Below are 6,506 nucleotides of genomic sequence, written 5' to 3' on the forward strand. Positions count from 1 at the left end.
TCACTAAGACCGACATTACAATAAGCATACATAAGTTGGTGACCAAGGAGGGATGCTGTAAGAGCAGATATTGAAGGGATCTAGTGGAAAAAAGGGGGCATTAACAATGGTCATGGAGACCTTTTTAGCTTCACTTCAATTCTAAAAAGGTAATAAACAAAGCTAACATTTAAAGTAAGCCACAGAGCACGACTTATGCCTATGGGCAAGGCCCCAGACTCCACATCACCTGCCAATAACAGTTTATGTCACTCAAGGCCACTTAACACTGAGAGGGGGTGTTCAGCTGCCATGAACACAGAAACCAGCAGTCAATTTTCACTGCCACTGAAAATGTTAATGCCATCATTAGACGATGGCGACGCATGCTTATAATCCAGCACTGTGGAGCTGAGAGTTGGGGGATTGTTGTGAAACTCCCTTCCTGTGGACGTCGAGGTGTAACCCTGGCTTGCCGAGAGAAAATTATACAGCAAAGTGTGGACTTTATCATCGGTCCCAACTTCATGATATCGTGTTTGCCTCTCGAATATTCTTTTCTTTCTGGGTGCTCCATTTTCCTTCCATATGTATAAACATGCTGTAGTTTTCATGAGTAATAGAAACACTGGTTACTATTGTTATTAACACAGGCCCAGGGTGGTTGACACAATTTAATTCAGTCTGCCCTGGCAAATGATTACCTCACGTAAATTATTTTATATCTTTTATACAAATATATATTTTCATTTTATAAAAGTGTTGCATCTTAATGTGTGGGCCGCACATTGATACCATTTGTGATGTATTGGTAAAAAAATGTACTGATAAAAAGCGTTGCAGCACTTTTTTTAATTCCAGTGTATAAAGCATTACACAACAACACCCTGTTCCACGTTTAACATCTTAACTTGTGTTAGTCATGTGAACAGGGTCCAACAAATCGGAAACCAGGCCGGAGAGTGACGTTTAAACTGAACGAAGGTGATGACATCTCAGGAAGTGAAATGGACGACGATGAAGCTGCCCAACTTCCAGAGCTCTCCGACTTGCCAGTGGCAGCAGATACTGACATGGAGTCAAACACTGACATTCCAGAGTCTGAAAGTGTAAGTGACATGGTACATATTCTGACACATAAACCACCACACGCAACCCAATTCCATGAGAATACATTTTTTTTTCACCATCACTTATAACCTATAGATGATTAAGGTCTCACATCTGGATTTATTCTTTTACACCAACTTAATATGATTGATACAACTCTTTTTTTTATAGGAGGGAGAAAGAGACTCTGATATCATCAGCATTACAGCAGATGAATATTCATTTTTACCACCACAGGCACCGCCTCCACCATCTCATCCACAAATAAATAGATATGATGGTGCCAGCCTCTATAAAACACTACCATGCAAGTCAGGTGAGTGTCTGGTGTTGCTCTACATATAAGTATATCTATGCTCCATAAAACAGAGTAAAGCACAAGTCATACACCAGATTTTACACCACTGCTCGGTGAATTAATGATTCTTATTTAATGCGGTAGATACATTCCTGAAAAGTGCCACGTGAAGCAAAACATGCATTAGGGGCCGTCCGTAAATGACCTCACGCGATTTTGGACGATTTTTGACCCCCTCCCTCGTCACACGGCGTCACAAAAAGTCAGACCCCCCTAAAATATGACGTCACAAAGCTCTGCCCCCCTCCCCCCCCAAATTATAAAACATGCTTCAAATCGCTGTAAACTATTGTCATTGGAGTGCGTATTCAATGTGTCGCTGCACTCTGATGTTGTAGGAGAAAACATTTATCAAAAAGTCTATTTAATAACGCAGAACGTGTTGTCTGTATTTATTTAAAGTTGCGCATTTTTATGTGACGTCACATTTCTCACCCCCCCCCCCGTCACAAACGTCTGACCCCCCCTCCCTAGGTACGTGACGTCATTAATGGACGGCCCCTTAAGCGAAAACTATTTCCTCATATATAATGTAACAATAAATGTTGGCGATGTACGCACACACATGAAGATGGCAGGACAAATAACTGAGGATATGCCTCGGCATTACTGTATCGTTCCATATACTGTATCATACCGCTGAGCCATGCAGCTCAAGAAAGTAGTTCATCGACGACCGCTCAGAAACCACGTTATAACGGGCGCGTTTCTGTGTTATAACGGGCGCGTTTCTGTGTTATAACGGGCGCGTTTCTGTGTTATAATAGGCGCATTTTGCATTATAACGGGCGCGTTTCTCTGTTATAACGGTCGCGTTCCACTTTTGCCAAGTGTTCCCAAATTTAAGAACCGCATTATAGCGAAAGCGCATTGTGTGAACACCACCATTAAGTAAGGACTTACCGTATAGCCGACAACTTAGTAATATGAGGGCTTTTTGATGTCCTAGTTGGTAGGGTGGGATTGATGATGTAATACCTGCCAACAGCTCTCAAAAGAGTGAGATTTGTAATACCACTACAACATCCAAATATACTTTGACTTACGATCGTTTTTCTCTTACAACATGTACTACAACCATATCCGGCCTGACATGCCTTCAATCTGCATTGCCATCTTATCCAATCTGCTAAACGATTTCAACTTTTTGTCTTCCCCCCACACGTTTGATTAGCAGTGCGAAATAACTTTAACAAACATAAATACAGGCAGTGGAAGGGTTACGCTCCCAAAATACAGATATAATCCCATAGCCGGAAATAGTTGTGCCTCTCCTATCGTTTTCTCTCAGTACTGTATTGTGCTGGCATACATTTTTTTTATCGCTACCTATATCGTATTGCTGTACATATGCTCCGCACTTCTTATGATTTTTTCATTTACCTATTTTCCCGCATATTGCCCGCATACGCATATAACCCGCAGACGCATATACCCCGCAAAAATAGCGTTTTGTGTACAACAAATTTCAGATAGCCCGCACCTCCATATACCCCGTAGGGTCTTGTTTTGTTTGTAAAAAGTGGTATACCCCGCGGGTTATATGCGGGAAAATACAGTAATCGAATATCTACACTAACATTACCCACGATTAAACTAATGGAACATATACTGTGTACAATTGTTCATGAGTACCTAGAAACATTTTTATATTAATTGTTAACAGAAAGCAGTCACTTTGGAATGTTTGGTATTCAGGTAAGAGTAGAATAGTCATGTGTAGCCATGCGACTGGACTCATATTAACATTTTACATTATTCATATTTCCCATAATTTTCTTTATTCTATTGGGCTTTTATGGCCTAAAAATACATGGCCAGATGAATGTGCATCTGTTTAATCAAAACTATGATGCTCCACGAAAGTGCATGTGTTGTATATATTGTTACTTCCTGAAATTACTACAGCCCTATATTGTCGCTGTGTTCCTCTCACCTTTAACCCTGCTAATGAGACCCAGAAGGGTACAAACTGATCCAGAGTTTACGGATGATCGATTTTTGCTGAATAACATTTGTCTGGATTGGTCATCGGTTTATGGTTTGAAAATATAGTATTGTATAAGCAACATGATCATTCTAAATATCATATGATGCAAATTCTCATTATTTGGAAGACGTGTGCACACATTGCTTGTACATTTGTTTTTCAGGTGTTAAAAAAATCAACCTCAAAGCGTCAAGTAGCTTAAATTTTGAACTTATAGCAGAACTGAAAGCTGGAAAATGTCTGAAACCAACACAAAACAGCAATGGACGTTTAATAACGTTTGTAGATGGGAATGAAGATAAAGTAAGACCATATTTTATTGCAAATTATTTGATTACTGCACATTTCATTTGCAAATTGTTTTATTAGTGATAAAATTGAGCACGTAATTTAAATGTTAAATGATATAAGTAAACAATGTTTTTCCAGCCGTCATTTGTAAACACTTGCATTATATTTTATAGAAACCTTGTTAAGAGATCTATTGTTAAGTACCAATAATATATGTTTTAATGCACACAATATTTCACAGACATAAATGACCGTGACTGAGGCGCAGAGCCAAAGCTCAGTGTCGCTCAAAAAGCCAGACGAAAGAGGTGGAGCCTTTACATCTCATGAAAGTCGGTATAGTTTGAATTATGCTGCCAATGTGCATCTGAATAGTGTTCCAGATGGCAGCAACTGCCATGCAGAAATCACACCCGGCAGTAACAGTCCCGGTTCTTGATATGGAGAGGTTGCGAGTCACACTTCAAGAGAGCGTTCTACTGTGAGCAGTAGTTACAGGATGATAGGAGCGACTGAAATTAGAGGTGCGGTGGTAAAGGCAGCAGGATATTTTGTAGCCAACCCTGCTGGCGATGGGAAGCCAGTGGAGGGTGGTGACAGAATCTAGCCAAGAGTGACAGGCACTGAGGATGACACGAGTGATATGGTTTTTCAACTGATATCGTTACTTGAAGGTCGAGTAAGGATGAGTTGCAATAGTCGAGGCGAAACCCGATTATCCTGCAGGCATTGATGATTTCGGTGGTGATGAGTAAATGACAGAGGGCCCTGAGGTGGTAGCTCCAAGACTGAAATATGTTATTCGTGTGCGTATTGAAGGATACTGTGGAATCAAGAGTGAAGCCAATACACTGATGCAGTTTGAGAAATGAATAGTGGATTAATACGGACATGGTGAGACTCATCTCGATCAGGATGGCTTCACATTTAGAAGCATTCTGAATGATGGTTAAGAATAATAATGTAGTGGCAGCCAAGGAATGGAACATATCTGAAAAGTTCCTCCACCAAGGAGATGGAGCGATTAAATAATTTTGCATACAGGCGCTGGGTGGATAGCTGCATCACAAGAACGTTAGAGGTGGCAGTGGCGTGAAGAGGGCTCCAACCAGGATTGGATTGAAATTTACAGATGATGAACCGAAGCATATTTTGTATTAGCACATCTGGCTATGTATGGTGCGAAAGAAGTTCAACATGCATGCCTTAATTTATTATTCGGAATTGAGAACATGTTTTAATATGTTGTATGATTACATTTTCAGAAACCCGAAATGAATGATTGTTCATCAAACGCAGAAGCTGGTGTTGGAGTCACCCCAGATGAAGAGAACAGTTTTTCTTCCGAAAGCAGCAGTGCCCCAGGGGCACACAAACACAATGAAGAAATTCCTTCAAAACCACTGAATGATGTTTCTCCACTCTCTAACTTAAACTGTGATTTTAAAAGTGAAATTAGCCCTGCCAATGTTATTATAATCCCTTTGCATTCTGACAAAAAAAATACAATTGATTAAATAAATGTCCCTAATTCAGATTAGACTTTTGATCCAAAATCCAATGTTGGTGATGATTAATAAAATATTGTTCCAATGGAATCTCATTCCGAATATAATCCTGAATGTTGCAATTCGAAATACATTTCTCAAGATAGCCACAAAGCAAACAGTCAGCAATAAATCTTCCATGAAATATAATGGAAATAAAAAGTAATTTTAAGGCGATATGTGGGGATTTTAAGATACGGTACTTAGATACTAAACTATTTCTAACATGATACTGACATGGTACAAAGTTGCATGACACAAACATGAGGTGAGCTACAAGAAGAAAGATAGCCATAGAAAATGTGTGCTATTTCTTTTAAAGTAATTTCTAAGTATAATTGAAATTCCAATCAATAGAATGGAGCAGGTTTGTATAATTACATATAATTATGTATTGTGGAATTCTAATAAAAGTATTCATCACAACTAAGAAAACATTGTAATTGTTAATAGCAATTTGTAAAGGATGTGGGTATATATACACACATGATATTAGATAAATGGCAGGTTTTTTCTTGTTACAATTTTTAGCAAGATGGTGCTTCCACCTCAGAGCCCTCATCACTACCGAAAAAACAGCCGTCACTGAACAAAATATTTGCCAGGTGGACAATCAGCGGTGCAAGCACGTCCAAGCAATATTTGAAAATTGACGCAGCTGTATCATAAACATCGACACCTCTGCCACCGACTCTGGTGTCAGGGTCGAGAGTTTTGCATTGGTTAGAAACTGCTGTCTTGATCGTTCATATTTTTTATTGGCGAATAACGTCACAAGTACTGTGCACAGAGACCAGGTTGACTAGTTTGATGGGTGGTTGGAGTGTAGCAGGCCCTTCACGACTAGTCACAGCACGGGGGTCGCGAGCCGACTCATTGACGCGCAGAGCATAGATTGATCTGTGAGCGTCGATAATGAGTCTGTTGACAGATCTGTAGGTGGCTCTGGAAGCGAGTCGGACAGTCTCGAAACGAGTTTTCTTCCAAAGACGCTTCAGCTTTCTGTGCATCTGCTTCGTAGTGATTACCTCCAATAACAGCCAGTTGCAGCGCGCTTTCCCCATTACCGTTTTGCTTGTTCGGATGGACACGAGTTCATGAAGAACATCAGGCATGTAATTTTCTAATTAAGCTGCAAATTAATCTACTGTCAATGCAGGATTTAGACACGCCGATGATGACTGGATCTTATGACGGAAAGCATCATGGTCCAGTCGTTTCCGGTCTCTGT

At 40.0% G+C, this 6,506-nt stretch overlaps 1 long non-coding RNA gene across 1 annotated transcript; it reads left to right on the forward strand.

Annotated features, from left to right (window-relative positions):
* Window positions 1–947: 947 nt before the first annotated feature.
* Window positions 948–3,680, forward strand: LOC144948828 (uncharacterized). The gene is made up of 3 exons (XR_013640198.1): window positions 948–1,088; window positions 1,261–1,405; window positions 3,601–3,680. It is a non-coding gene; the product is annotated as an uncharacterized LOC144948828 (long non-coding RNA).
* Window positions 3,681–6,506: the final 2,826 nt, after the last annotated feature.

Source organism: Lampetra fluviatilis, chromosome 3, assembly GCF_964198595.1.
Source record: "Lampetra fluviatilis chromosome 3, kcLamFluv1.1, whole genome shotgun sequence".
Taxonomy (NCBI): Eukaryota; Metazoa; Chordata; class Hyperoartia; order Petromyzontiformes; family Petromyzontidae; genus Lampetra; species Lampetra fluviatilis.